The sequence below is a fragment of the Dryobates pubescens genome, chromosome 6, assembly GCF_014839835.1.
Source record: "Dryobates pubescens isolate bDryPub1 chromosome 6, bDryPub1.pri, whole genome shotgun sequence".
Classification (NCBI taxonomy): Eukaryota; Metazoa; Chordata; class Aves; order Piciformes; family Picidae; genus Dryobates; species Dryobates pubescens.
This window is the reverse complement of record NC_071617.1, coordinates 16,702,210-16,722,252: the sequence shown is the minus strand read 5'-3', so window position 1 is coordinate 16,722,252 and position 20,043 is coordinate 16,702,210. Positions and strand designations below refer to the sequence as shown.

The following is a 20,043-nucleotide window of genomic DNA, read 5'->3' as shown; positions in this document are numbered from 1 at the left end:
AAACAATCTAAAAAACCCCAATATAGACTCATAAAGATTCCCCTTCTCTCAAATTCTATAGTTGCCTCCTTACAAATTAAAAAATACTTTATTTTCACATTTAAAAAATCATTCCCCTGGCAGCAGAACGTGAACAGAAGGAGTACTTGAAGGGTACCCAGGAAATTTGGGTTCCATCCTCCATTTTGGCAATGGTTTGCTGTATAACCCTAAATGAGCATTTTGTGTCACAGTGTTTGCCCAGTGGTGAAAAGGAGACCATAAACACACTGACTTTGGTGAAAGAGTGAATTTGTACAGTACTGGATGCCACACAAATACCACACAGAGTTTTGCATCTGCATTACATTGTCATGAATCACCCTCAGCCTCACAGCATCCCATCAGCAACAAAATACATTTTCTATTTATCACCCCCTCCCTGCCCCTTGGATCTTATTTGTCCTTCTGAAACATTAACTAAAAATACAGTTGCAGCACTGATCTATTTACACTGATTAAGAAGTGGAGAGAATCAATGGCTGGGAGCTAAAGTCACCAGCAAGAATGGAGAATATCTAGGACATACTGGATATATTCTGTGTTTCCAGAAAGGAAGCAGTTGGAGGGCTAAGGAGAGACTAAAGATTAGAAATCTGTCACACTTCATATTAAGGTTCTATTTATAAGTGGCTTATAAAGAGCTTATAAAAATAGAAGTTATCATAGACATGTTGCATTAATACATGTTACAGAGAGCTATAATCACACTGATACAAAGGGTTAAAAATTACCAATAAGGAGCTTATTCATCCACTAGATTCTGTATCAGTTAATGACAATTGATTAATGTGCCAGTTTAGGTAATTGGTTAATGTGCATCTGAGGAAATATAGTTGCACAGGAACACTAAACTGGGGGCTGTGAAGTGGCCACCCAAGAGAAGCAACCAGTTTTCTTCAGCTTCTCTGTGGAGGGTAGCTGCCTGGAGAGTACTGTGCTCCTGGAGAGAAGGAGAGAAAGCAGGGACTTTTGATGGGTCTTCAAAGCCTCCCAGGTCCCAGAGAGACCTGGAGGATGTAGTGCAGCACTGGAAGACTGCTGGGGAGGGAAGAGCAGAAGATTGTGCTTCTGTGCCACGATGCTATCGCTCATTGGTTAAGTCAATCAAGTGAAAAAGAAGCTGTCTGCATAAAAGGGAGATTCCCTGAAAGGACACAACTTCCAGGGTCCATGGTGTATTTACCACAGAAGACCCTGCAGGAATGTACACTGACCACCAAGAACTTGGACTGTTCTTGTATTTTTTTCCTCACTGGATCCAAGGAGTGGTGATACCTTCTCTCTGTCTCTTTTTCCCCTCTCCCTTTTATGTGCCCATCTTCCTTCAGCTCTGGTCCATTACCAAGAGCTTTCACTGGCTCTAACAAACCCAATTCATCAGCCATTTGATGTCAGTTCACTTGTATTTACTCCAAGGGAATTTCTGAATCTTAGCACGACCTTTCCTGCTGTCCAGGGTTGTCTTGGGACACTGGGTCGTGACACCTGGTTTGGAGGTGGGGCTCTGCAGAGCTGCAAAGCCTAGAGGTGTCTGACTAAAACCAACCAACAATGGGGAATGATGACAAAATCCCTGCAGGGTAGACTCACAGAATCATTAAAGTTAGAAAAGACCTGTAAGACCATCAAGTCCAAATGTAACCCAACTACCAGGACCACTAAACTTTATCCTGAAGCTCCACATATACACACTTCTTGAACACCTCCAGGGATAGCAACTCTACAACGTCCCTGGCCAGCCTGCTCCAACACTTCACCACTCTTTGACTATCTTAAATCCTAGCAAGTATACAAATGTCTTGTGCTTATTAAAGCTAAGAGACTGTTTCTGAATCCTGTCTGATTGCTTTGAGTTTCACTTGGTGTGGGAAACAGTAGTATGCACTTGAGCAGCCACCAGGCAATGGTACAGATATAGGAAACCAGCATTGAGTTTGGGCGCTTCATCAGGGCTGTGTGAGAGGTAACCATTTATTAACTCTTGAAAGCTAGCTATAAATAGAAACTTAATATGACATATGCCCTAAATCTCTTCTGTTTGAACAGAAAATGACTCACCAGGACCTTCCAAAAAAAGAACTTTACAAAATACATTTTTGATATTTTTTTTTCTTATAGGTAGATTAGCACATAGAAATTAATAAATGTGTACAATCAGATGCACTTAGTACAGGATTAAAGCAATGTCTCCCTGACTGCACATGAGCAAAAGAAAGATACTGATACTAGGTGGGGTTGAATAGCAGGCTGCAATTGTTATTTAAAAGTTAAATATACATATATTCCAAACATAAACTTTCTTAATTTATAAGTACAGAACAACTCCATCACAGTCTATAGTTGCATGACACCAAAATACTTCAGTCTGTTTAAGGGCAGTTTTGAGAAAGGACTCAGAAGATCGTATCTGCAGTGTCCGAAGCTCGGTGTTTCCCTTCCCAAAGCCTCATACTCTGTCAAACTACATCCCAGTTTTCTTCACCTAGGAGGGGGTCCTGGCTTACATTTCTGTACATCATGGGCACTTAAGATCTGGGTTCAATTTCCTGTTAACCCACACTTTCTGAATGATTTTGTGCAAGCTCCTCCAACATCTGACCTCCTACAGGAATGACTTGTACCATGACAGCATTGGTTAGGCCACACCTTGAGTACTGTGTCTAGTTCTGGGCCCCTCAATTTAAGAAGGACATTGAGATACTTGAATGTGTCCAGAGAAGGACAACATCTGTAGAGAGGTCTCAAGCACAAGCCCTATGAGGAGAGGCTGAGGGAGCTGGGGTTGTTTAGCCTGGAGAAGAGGAGGCTCAGGGGAGACCTTATTGCTCTCTACAACTACCTGAAAGGAGGTTGTAGACAGGTGGGGGTTGGTCTCTTCTCCCAGGCAACCAGCACCAGAACAAGAGGACACAGTCTCAAACTGCACCAGGGGAAGTTTAGGCTTGAGGTGAGGAGAAAGTTCTTCACAGAAAGAGTGATTTGCCATTGGAATGGGCTGCCCAGGGAGGTGGTGGAGTCACCATCCCTAGAGGTGTTCAAAAAAGGATTAGATGTGGCATTTCTGAGGTCTTTTCCAACCTTATTGATTCTATGATTCTATGCTCAATCCCCACACCTGAGCTGTGTGAAGATGAATACAGGGGAGATTACGTGAGACTCCAGTGGTGCAGGGCTAAGAGTCAATGGAGCAGCTAACTCAGATAATCAGCGCCACCTCCTAGAGAGGAAAGCATTATGGGGTACATCAGAAGCATCACTAATGACACAGAACCCAATTATCCCATTCTTCAGTGTACCTGATGTACACAGCCAGTTGCAGTAATGACATTTCTCTCCTGGGAAAATCGATGAGGATTCACAGAGGCACAGCAATCTGCCTAGGTAAGTAATAAATAAAGCAAGCAGGGTAAACAGAGACCTCAGTGACTGGCTATTGAAAACACTTGGAGTGGACAAGCCCACAGAACTGATGTACAGCTTCAGCTGTGCTGTTTCCAGTCATGACAAAGATGCCTAAGAACACATTTAGAAAATGTGAAATGTGGCTTGGCTCAGCGCAGATTTGTCACTGCTAAGATCTGACACCACAAGATGCCATTTCAGGCAAAATGTTTCACTTCCCTTTCACTATGTCTGTTTCTTCCCACACAGAAACCATCATACAGGTGTCTCTGGGAGAAGCTGTACTTGTTTTTAGATGCTGTGGGTTTGTATAGTCAAAACCAACACTCTAAATATAAAGTTTCATGCAATTGTTCTAAGCATCCACCAAGTCCTGGGCCATGACCATGCTGAGTGCAAGATTGCCCATTGGAATGGGCTGCTGGGGGAGGTGGTGGAGTCGCCGTCATTGGAGGTTTTCAGGAGAAAACTTGATGGGGTGTTTGGTGCCATGGGTTAGTTGTTTAGGTGGTGTTGGATTGGTTGATGGGTTGGACACGATGATCTTGAAGGTCTCTTCCAACCTGGTTTATTCTATGTATTCTATATCTGTGGCCCTCCAGAAGATATTACCTTCTGTGCAGTATACTTCCCTCCACCAGTGGTGGAGTGGTTTCACAGGTAGGGAGTGAGTGAAGGACATTCTGAAGGCACGGGGATGGCAGCAAAGGATCTGGGACTCTGCTACAGACGAATCCCAGTTTTTCAGTCAGTAACAAAGATTGGCACTTACTGCAAAAGAATACCTTGCAAACCACACCAAAATCCTTGATTATTAACATCTCTATAAATACGAAGTTGTTAGCTGTGTGTTCTTCATGCTTTATGTATATGAAAACCCTAGGGCTGAGGGTCCAGAACTGACCTCTAGCAGAACCCTTCCCTAAGACCAGTAACAGTTGCCAGCATCACCAGGAGAAGGTTTTGTCAAATGTCTTTTCCCCACCTTGGAGAAGCAGAAGAGTTTAAAGCAGAGGCGTAACAATGATGCTCTTTTTCTGGGAAGAAGCCATGGTTCAACCTGGAAATATTGTTAATATGCTGCTTTAAGTGCAGAGAATGCTTTATTTTGCTGACCAAGCAACAGGAGCCTTTTGTTCCCTGGGAAGACTTTAGCCTTGAATAGCCAGGCCAGCTGCAGAGGTTCTGACTCTTGCCAAAAGCTGCAAGGGGAGAAGGAACACCACTGAAGCCAACAGATTTAATAGAAAACAAGAAGAGAGTATGATCCAGACAGCAATATGTAGTAGTTGTAGGTGGAGAGTTTCACAGCACAGATGGGTTTTCAGAGGGAGCAGGAAAGGGCTGGACATATGTCTGTGTATAGTGCAGAGAGAGGAGGCACAGGGCCTGTAGGAAGGGAAAGCAGGGACATGGGGAGAGGTCAAGAAAGGGGTTTCAGCACATCATGAAAAGGGGTGCTCAGCAGGAGATAAAAGTGTGGACAGGAAAAACACCTCCAAATGCTTGATTATTTAAGTAAATCTTTAAGTGAACTCATATCCAGAAAGAGGTGTGCTGTGTATTTGGTTTGAAACATCTGGAAAAATAAACACACGTTTTTCCCCCTTAGTTTTCCCACTGACCCTGATATAGCAGACCTTGATATAGAACCAGGCAGGTTTGCACATGCCTAACTGCTCACTTATGTCTGTAAATCTTTAGAGGATTTCATGGACTTGGATATGCTTGAACAATTTATAACCTAACATGACCAACAGTAAATCTATATTAACTATCTGCTGGTGTCACCATGAGCACAGCTGCACAGCTGGCAATGGAAGCCTTAGGAACAACATACCTAATAGCTTCAAGCTATTACTACTATTTAAACCAGGCTGGCTGCCTTCAGAGTACAATTAAATCCACTCAGAGTCAGGTCTAATTGATGCACTGGTAAAAATGGCATGTCTCAGACTCATCTGCACCTGTCTCCTCCATCTTAGTCAGACATCACTTCTGTACCACTTTTCCTTCTTGCCTCATCTTGCACTCTCATGGGCACATGGACACACACAAACTGAGCAGTTAGTCCTCCATGTTCCCCTCTTACTGGAAATCAAACTTTCAGAGCTTGTCATGTACCAGCTCACAAAGTCCCAGGTGGGGCTGCAACAGTAGACAAGTGCATGGATCCAAAACTGCCACAGATCTTCTACTCAATTGTCAAGTATTTGCTCTCAGAAACAGAACGTGCACTTCTGTTTACATTTACAGTCTCCCAGAACTGGAAATTACTTGAAAAAGCAAATGGCTAGTAAAGGGATTAAGGCTATGATTTGGGAAAGCGCAGAAGAGATATTTTTCTCTGTCATAGAAAACTGGGTAAGTATTCTGGGCAACAGGCTACAAGGCCTGCACAGCCATTTACAATCCCTGACGTGGGTGTTCATGCATTAATATAACATATTGCTCACACAAGTGAATTCTGTCAAGCAAACTGAAATAACCTCTCTCCTTTTCTCTTTAAATATCACAAACAAGTGCATTGAGATGAGTTACTATTCCTATGGAAACAGCAATGAGCTCCGACTAAAACCAGACAATGGCCTTTGCTATCCAGAGTGCCAGGCTAAATCTGGCATAGGAAATAGGGCAAATCAACCCAAAATAAGACTGTTGAGTGTAGTTATAAGGTAGCAGGCTGATATAATCCTCAGCATTATATGAAAATAACATGAAATATAAAATTTGTATCCATATGCGCATTGTGAAATGAAGTCCCAGACTCGAAGGCCATGTTATGGGCTGCAGGCTTCCCACACCTGAGCGAGACAATTACAAAGCCTGTTTATACAGTGTTCTGGCTTTGAAAATGTACAAACACCTTTTAATGTCCTGAAACCATCAGGATATTTGGCTAGATGCAGCATTTGTATTTGGGCAGAGGCCAAACCGAAGCTCTGGATTTAAGGAACACCCGTTTTGGATCTCAGTTTGTCTCTGGTTCACTCATATTGTGGCTGATGCAGCAGCACCTTGCTCTCAGTAACTGGCCTGAAGAGGATGGTTAATACAAGCAAAAATGCTCTAGCCTTCTATTGCAATATAAAAGGAGAACATGTTTTGAGTCATAAGGGGCCAAGCACCCAGAAAAAAAACAAATCCTTTTAGTCTGCTAGAAAAAGTTTCAACATGAAACAATGGCTGAAAAACAGAGAATAGACACTTCTCAAGTAAAAGCAAGTGTCTATCACAACAGCAAGCGTGATTAAGCTACCAAGGTTATTGGTGGATCTTCTGCCTCTGGAGGTACATCTCATCAGGACCGGGTATCTTTTTGGATGATAACGATCAAACACAAGTTACCGAGCTCAACAAAAGAGTAAAATAGAGTAATTTAGGGGCTTGTTTTGCACAAGTCAGACCTAATATCCCCTCTAGCATTAGTGCCATGAATATATGCAGAAAATGTTTTCATTAATCCTTGCTGAAGTGAAACAACAGATTTTATCATGCTTTAACAACTGTGTGTAGTAGATTTACAAACCATTTTTCCCTGCTTACCTTGGGACCACTACTTTTCCTCTTGTGTTTTTTAGATTTCCCTCTTACAATTTCATGTACAGTAAAAAGAGAGGGAAAGTAACCTTACTGAGAGGCAAAAATGTTGCTCTCTTTCTGTTTTCTCTTAAAGTCTGCTAATGGATAATTCAGTATTCTATGAGACAGAATAAATCCTGTTCTGAGGATCTGAGGTGATAGCCCACTCATGCTGAAGCCAACAGCAACATTTCCCCTTCACTGGGGTGAGGACTTCATCTCTGGACCTAAAATGTGGTCAGGCTTATGATAAGAATAGGGATGATCCTGGGTACATCAGTTGTTTTAAGTAGTATGACTAAAAATATATTAAAAAAGACTTAATGGAACAGAAAAGTGGATTGCATTTGAGATACTTACTGGTATTTGTCTTAGCCCTCTCTCTCAGCTGAAGTAAAATTTAGGCAGGAGAGACCTAGCTAATTATCACTTACATGTCAAATTGACAACCTTAAGAAAATGATCAAATAAACACTGAGAATGAAAATGTCTTTCAAACTCTGAAGACTGAAAGCAGCTGCTAGTGTGAACTCAGGCATTGTATATGATGCAATGTATATTTAGCCAGACAAATATGACTGCAGTGTTTTGTAACTGGATTCTTGAGACAGCAGTCTAAGCAGACATAACTTAGAAGCAATCAGAGGAGAGATCTGGATAGCCTGAATAGATGAGCTGAGATCAATGGTATGAAATTCAACAAGGTCAACTATCAAGTGCTGCACTTGGGCCACAACAGCCCTATGCAATGCTACAGGCTTGGGGAAGAGTAGCTGGAAAGCTCCTCAGCAGAGAAGGACCTGGGAGTGTTGATTGACAGCTGGCTGAGCATGAGCCAGCAGTGTGCTCAGGTGGCCAAGAAGGCCAACAGCATCCTGGCCTGGATCAGGAATAGTGTGGCCAGCAGGTCTAGGTACTTGTGAGACCACACTTCAAGTACTGTGTTCAGCTTTGGGCCTCTCACTGCAAGAAAGATATTGACATGCTGGAGTGTGTCCAAAGCAATGAAACCAAGCTGGTGAAGGGTCTTGAACACAAGTCGTATGAAGAGCAGTTTAGGGAACTTGAGTTGTTAAGTCTTAATAAGAGGAGGCTGTGGGGAGACTTCATTTATCTCTCCAGTTACCTCAAAGGAAGTTGGAGCAAGTTGGGAGTTGGTCTCCTCTTGCATGCAACATGTATCACGACAAGAGGAAATGGCCTCAATTTGTTCCAGGGAAGGTTCAGGTTAGATATTATGAAAAATTTCTTCACAGAAGGGGTTACCAAGCATTGGAACAGGCTGCTTATGGAGGTGGCAAATTCACCATCCCTGCAGGTATTCAAAGGATGCATGGATGAAATGCTCTGGGACATGGTTTAGTGGTAGTGCCTTAGAAGTAGTGGCAGGATTGCAAGCTCAAGGTGAGTGATTTGACTTCATGATCTCACAGGTCTCTTCAAATCTCAACAGTCCTATGATTCTATGACACACTTGACAAGATTCACTAAAGAATGTATAACTTCAGCTTGTTACCTTACCATCTTTCCCCTGCAGTCTTGCTCACTATCATGTAAATCTCACTGTTAACCTGGGGAGCTTTTGTAGTCCATGGTGTACATTAAAAAAATAAAGTCCATCAGCCAGAATTGACCATTAAAGGCACACTGTTAGGTGCTGCCAGATGTTCTGCAATATTTTACAGGAGAACAGCAGGTGAACCTAGCTAAAGCAGAGTAAAGGACACTGCTTGCATATGTTCTCCCAAATGAGATAAATATCTATTTCTCTATATTTATATGTGAATTTAGTCTCTATATTACTGTACTGGGGCTGCAGTCTCAATTGCAAATTCTAATCCAAATAGAAGGGATTCACTTTAACCATATACCGTCCAAGAGCAATTAGTGTCTGTATGAGGTCTGATGGAACTATGTCTCATCTCTTCAACATCAGGATTACTACTACTTCAGCCTCTGAATTTCCATATAGTTTCCAATGTTACTCTCTTCCTTCATGGGCAGGAACTCAAGCTAAATGGGCTGTGTAGCAGTGAAACATGGCCAGCATAGCTAAACTTTCTATGTAGTGCCAGCAGAGACCCCTGAAAGAAAACACTCATCTTTCTCCCTGTGTCTACTTCATCTGACTCAAAGTGAGATATTTATGAATGAGAACTTCCTCCATGTGATCAGCCATCTCAAGGGATCCAGTTAGACTAGAATCACAGCTCCAGATACTGCTAGTGTTTTGTCTTTGCACCAAAGGATATTTCTTTGTAGTGACTAACAGTCAGAGACTGACTTCACTTCTCAAGCGCGGACGGTATGTCTGTTGGTGTATGTGTAATTCAACTCTTAGAACCCTTGTCGGTCACATGAATTTCTGTGTTCACTTTGACATCTATTAACTCTTGTCCTGAATCACTTTACCTTGCACAGGTTCATAATTTTCTAAAACCAGCAATAAAAAACCCTCAGCAGATGTTCAATGCACCTCAAAGGCAGTGAGAGGATAGGTACATTTTAATTTCTATAAAATATGTATTTGCCATGAAAGAGGCTAGTGATCAGCACTAGTTATTTTTGTTGTGGCTGATAATGAATGTTTGATGGAAAGTACTGCAAAATGTGTGTGAAAAACACAGAGCCAAACTGACATCAGTAAAACACACCAAATCAGCATCCTGGAGAAGTGCCACATGCAGGTGTTGGGGGGGAAAAAAGATGCATTAGAGAGAGTTTGCTTTTGTTGATTGGACAGACATTTTCCAGCTCAGGATGCAATTCTATCACCATAGGCTGTACTTTCATTGGATCACAGCTGGCCAGAATAGCAAAAGAAAAAGGGAACCCCGGAGTCATTTTGGGTAACAATGTTGATATTACATAGGCCAAACTTTTTATTCTGAGTTACAGCTCAAACAATGCCCCGCCCCAGCATGGAGCCAGACGGTAAACTACTGTTAATGCAACATAAAGGCTTCCACCGCTGAGATGTGTATTATAAAGAACTCAACAACATGCTATAAATCTGGTTCAAATCGTTTGGATGCTTTGCTCAGAAGCATGTGTGTCTGGGGAAGAAAGGCAGAAAGAAAGAGCAGAAAATTTGTCCAAGGAGGCAACAATGAAGCCACAGAAATCCTGGAAAAAACATCCCAAGAAAAGACTAAGAACCAAACATCAGCTGAAAAAGACTGAGCTATGAGCAATGAAATTATACCCTCTTGTTTGACTACTGCTGTATTTAGGGAAACAAAATTTGGTGTACAAACAGATGAAGAAATCGAAGCCATTCCTGCTTCTGTTATTGATTTCTCCTCCTAACTGAAACAGCATCGAAGATTGTGTGAGAGGTTTAAAGAAGCACCAAATACACATGACAAATTAGTTTGTGCTATTTCTTTCCCTCCTTAGCTATTACCCAAAATACTCTGTTTATTGTAACATGCCTTTCACCTGGGCATCTGTTCTGAGGGCGTCATGAGAGGCAGTTTAATCCCTTTTGTGGCAAATAAGTCAGCACAGTTTTCCTGGAGTGGTAATCAGACGTAAAAAGAACTCCAAAGCAACGTTTTTACAGCATTGTTCCTTTCTTTATCCTTTACAATACCACTGACTTGCATTTGCAGTGCCTATTTGGTGTCCAATCTAGGATGCTGTAATTAACTTCTGAACACAGGTCTTTACACTAAAGCATCAACAAAGAGGTAGGAGGGGAACTGATGTATCCTGCTTCCTTCATTTCTAAAAATAACAACATTTCATGAGGAACATACTGCTTGAATTTGCCCAAAGAGTATACTTGGAGGTGTGGGGAAAGCTGCCCTCAAGACCAATACAAAAAAGCTCATTAAAGTCCTTATAAAAGGTGATTAGGTACTTTAAAGCTCCATTCCCCTTCTCTATACATTACAGGGTGATGAGAACTGTAAGTTTCTTTGCTTCAATGAGGAACAGAATATTATAGAAGGATCTAGACAAAAATATATTTTAAATATTTTATTACCTGTATTATTAATGGTTTGAATTATTAAAATGTAATGAATTTGAACTAGCTAATTAACAGCTGAAATCTTTCTTTTGTCACTATAGTCAGCCTGGACAATGGGATTACAATGAAGATTGTTTCCTTTTTGATTCCCCACTTACCATTTTGGTTTTCAAGCGCAGACATGCTGTCTTTCCGTAACTCCCTTTCTCTAATTTGCTTTTAGTTTATCATCATGGATAAATGACACAATCATACGTAGTCTTAACATCTCAAATCTTCTGCTCTCTGCTTGCCTGCTCAGGCTGCAGTCTGAAAACTTGAAAGAGTAAATGTCTATAATGTAGCTTCAGCATTTCTCCAAACCTTTTTTTTCAGACATCTTTATTTTAAATCCTTACAAAACCTTAGCACTGAGCATAAATTATTTGACAGTGATTAACCTCTCAAGTGCTTTGGAATTTTACCTGGATTTTGATAATACTTTCTTTGTGTACCATAGTTGTATGAAAACCAGATCAAAGGAGGAGTATGCCAACTGATGGAAAGCTGTATTAGCTCTTTGCTTGAATTTGTGAAGATCATTTAGGCTCCTAGTGCTGTCTCCAAAGTGCTTGTTACTTTCCTGGCTTCATAACAGTTCCAGATTTTGACTTATGTTCAAGTCAAAACTGAACTACTGAGCAGAAGTGGGCCACAGACTTCCCCTGGCAAGATGTTGCTTGCCCTTTTAGTCTGACAGAAAGCTGCTGATAAATATTTTGGAGAACAATTTATCAAACTGTGGGAAATGCACTTTGTGGAGATTTAATCTAGGCCATGTTTTTTTTTTAGTTTATGTCTAAAATACAGTCCTATGGAACAGTTGCAAAAGCTTTTCTATGTCATGATATATCAAATCAAGATACATCTAGTGTTTTCTTTCATAGGCAACTTAGTCTTCCAACAGTAGAAAATCAAATGCATTCACCACATTCTCTCATCTACTTGCTGACTTGTTAGTCTTCTAAGTAATTGCCAATCATTCAATACAATTCATTCTGGAATCTTCCTGAGATGAATTTTCACAGAATCACAGAATGTTAAGGGTTGGAAGGGACCTTGAAAGATTGTCTAGTCCAACCCCCCTGCCAGAGCAGGACCACCTAGCACAGGTCACACAGGAACATATCCAAGCAAGTTTTGAATATGTCCAGGGAAGAAGGCTTCACAACCTTTCTGGGCAGCCTGTTCCAGTGTCCTGCCACTCTCATAGTGAAAAGGTTTTTCCTTATATTTACATGGACCTCCTATGCTCCAGCTTGCACCCGCTGCCCCTTGTCCTATCATTAGACATCACCGAGAAGAGCTTGGTTCCATCCTCCTGACATTCATTGTTCATGTATTTATAAACATTAATGAGGTCACCCCTCAGTCTCCTCTTCTCCAAGCTAAAGAGACCCAGCTCCCTCAGCCTCTCCTCATAAGGGAGATGTTCCACACTCTGAATTACCCTTGTGGTGCTGCACTGGACTCTTTCAAGTGGTTCCCTGTCCTTGAACTGAGGGGCCCAGAACTGGACACAATATTCCAGATGCAGCCTCACCAGGGCAGAGCAGAGGGGGAGGAGAACCTCTCTCAATCTACTAACCAGCCCCCTTCTAGTACTTCCCAGGATGCCACTGCCCTTCTTGGCCACAGGGGCACATTGTTGACTCATGGTCATCCTTCCGTCCACCAGGATTCTCAAGTTCCTTTCCCCTATGCTGCTCTCCAACAGGTCAGTCCCCAGAATATACTGGTACATGAGGTTGTTCTTTCCCAGATCCAAGACTCTACACTTGGCCTTGTTGTATTTCATTAAATTTCTCCCCACCCAACTCTCCAGCCTGTCCAGGTCTCACTGCATGGCAGCACAGCCTTCAGCCACACTAACACCAGGACACTGCCAAGCAACAATGATTGCAAAACTCCCTCCCACAGAGGGACCACTAGTGTAGGTGCCCTGTGTCCATGCAGCAAGCTCAACCCCTTTGATGTGCAAGCAAGGTGCTCTGGTGCAGCTCTGCCAGCACGATCATACCTTGCTCTGGGAAGCCCTTGGAAACAATTACATAGATCCAGATAATTAATTTGGTTTTGAAGGATGGTACATTCACTCATCCCCTCTGGCCAGCCCATCTTCACCTCCTGCCAGCCAATCCCAGGAAAGCGACCTGCAAACGATGGATTGTGTGGCTGCACCAAAAGGAAAAAGCACCAAAAGGAAAAAGCTTCTTACACATGTGGTGCAGACAACCTGAGCCATGGCGGCTGCTCAGCAGAGTGATGGCTGTCAGGGATGGCGAAGCCCTACCAGCCAAGTACAAGAAGCCAAAGAGAGGCCCAGTAAATAGAGGAGGGAGAAAATAGCATAAGGAAAACGGTTATAATAAGCACAAATAAAAAACAGTTAAGGAGGTACATGCTCTCAAGCTGCTGTCACATGATTTACAAGATAACTTGGCAGAGATGAAGCTGATCTAAAAAGAAGATTGTGCTGTTCCCCACACGTTGCAACGAGGCCGTATAAATTAAAGCAAGAATCCTGTCAATGCCTATGCATGTGAGAAATCAGCCATGCAGCCAGGTTATTCTTTGCAGTTACACAACTCCTATAACATTTTAGTATTTTAAGATACTTTGCGAGTTGGTAGCAATTTTGCCACCCTTCTTTAAGAAAAAGGGGATGTTTGAAGATAACTAACAAATGGCACAACTTTTTGAACTGGACTAGTCCACAAAGAATCTCTACCATTACAGCTTTAACAATCACATTTCTATTTTGGGGGGGGGGGAAGAAAAAGGAAAGCCAAAAGCAATAGGCAAACATTCTAATGTGCTTAGCCTGAACTTGCAGATTCTCTGCTACACATCTCCCACAGGCTTTTATGTCCAAATCAAGAACTAAATCACTTTGGAAGCATGCTGAAGCAAGCTTTGGTAAAGCCTTTGACCACTGTTTCCCACAGCGCTCTCCTTCAGAAACTCACGGCACGTGGCTTGGATCAGTGCACTCTGAACTGGATAAAGAAACTGGCTAGGTGGCTGGGCCCAAAGAGTGGTGGTGAAAGGAGTTAAACCTGTCTGGCATCGGGTCACTAGCGGTGTCCCCCAGGGTTCAGTACTGGGGCCTTTTCTTGTTAATGTCTTTATTAGTGATCTGGAAGAGGGGATTGAGTGCACCCTCAGGAAGTTTGTGGATGACACCAAGCTGGATGGCTGTGTCAACATGCTAGAGGGTAGGGAAGATTTACAGCAGGATCCAGAGAGGTTAGACTGATGGGCCAAGGCTAATTGTAGGGTGTTCAACAAGGTCAAGTTCCAGGTCCTGCACTTGGGCCACAACATGGGAAGGGAGCTTACTTCTTAGTTTTGCAGATGCTGCGGTGGTTGCTTGGGGGTTGCTGGAAGGGTATGGCTGCTAGAGGCTCATATTCTGCTGAGGCCTCAGTAACAAGAGCTATTGTAAGGGCCATTTTTTTGTTTTTCCCCTCTACCTCATTCTTCTTCTATTCATCTGCACATATATGTGGGAGGTGACCAAAACTTAGAGATGTAATTTCATGGACCTCTGATTTTATACCACTTTAATGATACAATTTTATAGCACTTGGATTACATTCTATCAAATGACAGTTATTTTTCACTGAGTCACTGTTCATGATTGCTTCAGACAGTATTGAATAAATAATTGAGAAATGTTTTGATAATTTAATAAGAGTGTTCTTTTCATGTTTCCTTTGGAGGATCTGTCATGGGAAGACTGCTTTAGCTTACTTTTAGTCATATGCCTAGTGTTTATACTTTTATAATGTCATATAGAAAAACTTTCTGTTACTCACATACTAGCATACATGAATGCTTTGATGTTATCTCTGATACTTACCAATTATGTATGATCCACTTAACATTAGTAGAGTATTTTTCATTAAATAAAGTTTAAAATCAAAAGCCTAGCCAGGTCCCCCTCCTCCAAGAATAAAGGGGGGGTGGGGGGGTGGAGAGAAAGGAGAAAACCAAAGCTTTTCTCCTGCCATAAAATTGTTTTGAGGTTGGAAACAATGAGTGATGTCTCACTTCCAAGCTTCTGGGGAAAGCCTTTCTAAAGCTGGAGTTTTCAGGCTGGGAGAAGGCATTCCCATTTTCAGTCTCTTTCAGACCAGTCAAGAGATTCTACATCTGCTGTTAGAGCTGCATACATCAAATCTAAACCTCTAGCAAGCCAGGAAAACATCGGGGTAAGCAATACCTACTTCAATTCACAGTGCTAGTGGAGGTCTAGATGTGTATTTCTGAGCATGTTGAGCTCTGCTTTAGAAAATAATTACTTCAGGTTCAGCACATACAACAATTTTAGGCCAATTATTTTGAGGTGCTGTTTTGTTTGGTTGGTTTTTTCCCCAGAAAACTACACAACAAATGAACAGCTCATCAGAGAGTCTGTCTTTACAAATTTGCTGTGGATTGAGGTCAAAGCACCCTGCACAAATACTGGAAAACCTGGTTCTAATTAAAGCTGACTTCTCTCATAACGAATCAATGTCCAGGTGTGCAACAGGTGAATAATAAGAGCTTCTATTAGTTCTCAAACAACAGAGACAACAGATCTTGCTTGCCCACTCCTCAGCAGTTTCTTTGACAGATCAATACAAAACCTGCAAGCCCCAACCAAAGTACAGCAGAATCAATACTCCAAGGAGATCTAATTTCACCAGCACAACCGATAATGCCAAGCTTGCAGTATTACCTTGGCTGAGGGAAGAGTAAGGGCTGATAATAACATTTTGTGTTGTATAAATATATATTTTATGGATTTTTTTATTTTTAAAGTAAGGGGACCTTCAGGAAATTTAAAACACTGGCACACCATCCCATCTCACTCCAGGTTTGTGCTTTTAAAGACAGATGAGTTTGCACATAAAGACATCAAAACCAATGATGACCCTGCCGTGACTTCATCTGGGAAGGAGCAGAAGTCTAGCAAAACCAGCTCAGGTCAATCTCCCAGCGCTGCTGTGGGAGGGCTGCTCACTTCATATAAACGAGCACATATTTCAAAACCTCCCAGCTGCAAGCATGGGAGTAAGCAGAAATCTGGTACTGGGGAGATGGTGTCTGCTAATCAGCACAGCAACTACTCCATCTAGTGTATCAGCCTCACACGGCAGCATCTCCCTCAGACAAATTCACCTTCCAAGTTTTTCTCCCAGCAGCCCTCCGGCAGTCAGCTGGGGAGGTTAAGGCAGCTAAAAAAGTGTGGAGGTGACAGATGCTAGGAGGTGCAGCAAATGCATCAGAAGACAAGGGGGCAGATGGGATTGATCACATGGACTTCAGCAAGGCCTTTGACACTGTGCCCCACTGCAAACTCCTGGCCAAGCTGTCAGCCCGTGGCTTGGACAGCAGCACTCTGCACTAGGTTAGGAACTGGCTGGAGGGCTGAGCCCAGAGAGTGGTGGTGAATGGTGCCACATCCAGCTGGCAGCCAGGCACTAGTGGTGTTCCCCAGAGATCAGTGTTGGGCCCAGTCCTGTTCGATATCTTTATTGATAATCTGGATGAGGGGATTGAGCCCATCATCAGATAGGGGCAGGTGTTGATCTGTTGGAGGGTAGGAGAGTTCTGCAGAGGGACCTTGAGGGGATGGACACATGGGCAGAGTCCAAAGGCATCTAAGTGCCAGGTTCTATACATTTGCCACAAGAACCCCATGCAGAGCTACAGGCTGGGGTCAGAGTGGCTGGAGAGCAGCCAGGCAGAAAGGGACCTGGGGGTACTGGTTGACTGGTTGGTACTGGGGTTGCTTAGCCTGGAGAAGAGGAGACTCAGGGGTGACCTTATTACTCTCTACAACTACCTGAAGGGAGGTTGTAGACAGACGGAAGTTGGTCTCTTCTCACAGGCGGCCAGTACCAGGACAAGAGGACACAGTCTCAGGCTGCGCCAGGGGAGGTTCAGGCTAGATGTTAGGAAAAAGTTCTATACAGAAAGAGTGATTGCCCATTGGAATGGGCTGCCTGGGGAGGTGGTGGAGTCGCCATCATTGGAGGTTTTCAGGAGAAGACTTGATGGGGTGCTTGGTGCCATGGGTTAGTTGTTTGGGTGGTGTTGGATTGGTTGATGGGTTGGACGCGATGATCTTGAAGGTCTCTTCCAACCTGGTTTATTCTATGTATTCTATGATAGTAGGCTGAACATGAGCCTGCAGTGTGCCCAGGCAGCCAAGAAGGCCAATGGCATCCAGGCCTGTATCAGGAACAGTGTGGCCAGCAGGAGCAGGGAGGTCATTCTGCCCCTATACTCAGCACTGGTTAGGCCACACCTTGAGTACTGTGTCCAGTTCTGGGCCCCTCAGTTTAGGAAGGATGTTGACTTGCTGGAACATATCCAGAGAAGAGCAACAAAGCTGGTGAGGGGTTTGGAGCACAAGCCCTACGAGGAGAGGCTGAAGGAGCTGGGGCTGCTTAGCCTGGAGAAGAGGAGGCTCAAGGGAGACCTTACTGCTGTCTACAACTACCTGAAGGGAGGTTGTAGCCAGGTGGAGGTTGGTCTCTTCTCCCAGGCAACCAGCACCAGAACAAGAGGACACAGTCTCAAGCTGTGCCAGGGGAGGTTTAGACTGGATGTTAGGAAGAAATTCTTCACGGAAAGAGTGATTGCCCATTGGAATGGGCTGCCCAGGATGGTCGTGGAGTCACCATCACTGGAAGTGTTTAAGAGACTGGATGAGGCACTTGGTGCCATGGTTTAGTTGATTAGATAGTGTTGGGTGATAGGTTGGACTTGATGATCTCGAAGGTCTTTTCCAACCTGGTTAATTCTGTATTCTGTAAATGGTTTGAGCCATATAAGGCATACAGCTGGGCTCAGGGAAAGCTCTTTCAGGGACAATAAGGCCAGATGCAAGGAGGGCTGCATAGCAGCTGAAAGTGAAGCTCAGGTGGGTTGAAGTCACAGTAATGGCTTGGCTGGACCACAATGACATAGCCCAAGCTGCACACTCCACTAAGAATGGTTGGTCTCCTGGAAGTGCTGGGTCTTATCCTTTTGTCAAAGTCAATGCATTTGCTGAGAAAACAAAATGTTCACATTATCCACTAACACTACATCAAATACACTGAAATGGTAGGAAAAATATCAGCACAGAATGAGGGGGAAAGGTAGGGAGTGTCCAGCCCTTTCTCCTTCCATGACAATCTCAAAGTGCAGTGACTGAAATCTGCTCCCCTGTTCAGAGAGGAGGTCCATGTGGCCAGCTTTCAGCCTTTCTCTTGGAGATGCCTGAGAGCTACCACTTGATTTCTTCCTTCCCTGGGACTGTGATCTGTATTTTCTATCAGAGAGAGCAAGGCTCCACCAGTCTGATAGCTAGATGCTTCTATTTCAGCAATTTAGAAGAACATAATTTAAAGGGACTGGACTGAACTGAAGGTGGCTAGTTATTTTTTCATATGTACACTGTAACAGGTTAACTCAGGGTAAATGGGAAGAGTAAAGAGCTAGACAGAAAAGAGATAAGGGCACAGCGGCATGTTTTTCAGCTGGGGTGTTGTTCACTCTGTTGTTACTATTGTGTGAGAATGTGCCCTCTGTTTTTCTAAGACAATTTTGTTTTGGCTTATGGAAAAGTACTGGGGCAACTTTGCCTGCAATCCTGTGGTTGCCTAAGGGTATAAAAAGACTTGTATTCTTACAATAGAGGGAGAAATAAAGGATCCTGCCCTCTAAGCTATCCACAGTGTCAAGTTTCTGTCTCTTTCCTTCTGGGGACACCAATCAGGGTCTGTTCCCTATGCCACAAATACCTATGGACAGGGCACACCTGACATGCTCTTACTCCTTCCGTGTCACGAGTTCTCAGAAGAACCTGTAGTTCAGTTTTAGGTATAAAAACTGCCCTGCAGTTCTATGGCAGAGCATTCCAATGTCCAGTGCTTTTACAGAAATGCCCAGGCTGAAAGCAATCCGCTTAAGGACATTACATGCCTCAGAGTGGCATGGAGGGAAGATACTCCATTAGAAGACAAGCAAGGAATTTCAGTTTTGTGAACAACAGCAGCCTTTAGTAAAAGAGTCTTCAGCATCAGGGTGAATCTCACAGACATCTGGCATCTTCTAAATGCCATTGAACCTGGGTTCTGTTTGTTCTTGGGTATAATCGTTATACTGGCTGAATCACTCTTACAGGGATCCCAAAATGCCACAAAACATAAAAGCCCCTCTTTACAACAACTCTGTTTTTAAAAGATTAAGATCCCATTAATCAATGGAGATTAGGACTACTGAAAAGTGCACATATTTTGATAGCTCTTATTGACATGTAAAAGGATTAGGATGGGAAATAACGTGCATGTATTTCTAAAACTCAAATCCTCGTTATAAATGTGAATAATTTGAAGCGATCTGTCTGACCCTGAATCTGGGAGAGATGCATATTACCAGTTGCACAGCTCTTTCTGGATTTTCTTTCCACTCTCATGATTATGATAATCAATCTTTGTGTTAAAAATATTTGGTTCAAATCTCATTTACTTCATCCATGACATGCATGAGGCTTTTAAAGAAGGTGGAGAGGACAGCCTGACACAGATGGGAGAATATAGCTGAGGCTCTTCCATACAGCCAAAATGCAAGATCTATCTTCATTTTCTTAGCCCAGCATATCTGGTGCAGGTGGATGGTTTGCATGCTCAGTCCTCTCTTCCCCACTGATGTTGCTGACTTGGCCTAAACTCAGAGCAATAAACCACAAAAAATAGAATAGAATAGAATAGAATAGAATAGAATAGAATAGAATAGAATAGAATAGAATAGAATAGAATAAACCAGGTTGGAAGAGACCTTCAAGATCATCGCATCCAACCTATCATCCAACACCACCTAATCAACTAAACCATGCAACCAAGCATCCTGTCAAGCCTCGCCCTGAACACCCCCAGCGACAGCGACCCCACCACCTCCTCAGGCAGCCCATTCCAATGGGCAATCACTCTCTCTGTGTAAAACTTCCTCCTAACCCCCAG

At 43.0% G+C, this 20,043-nt stretch overlaps 1 protein-coding gene across 1 annotated transcript in view; it reads right to left on the bottom strand.

Annotated features, from left to right (window-relative positions):
• Nucleotides 1–20,043, bottom strand: part of PHACTR2 (phosphatase and actin regulator 2) — a 147,260-nt gene that overhangs the window by 114,765 nt on the left and 12,452 nt on the right. The gene's annotated exons all lie outside the window — the stretch shown is intronic.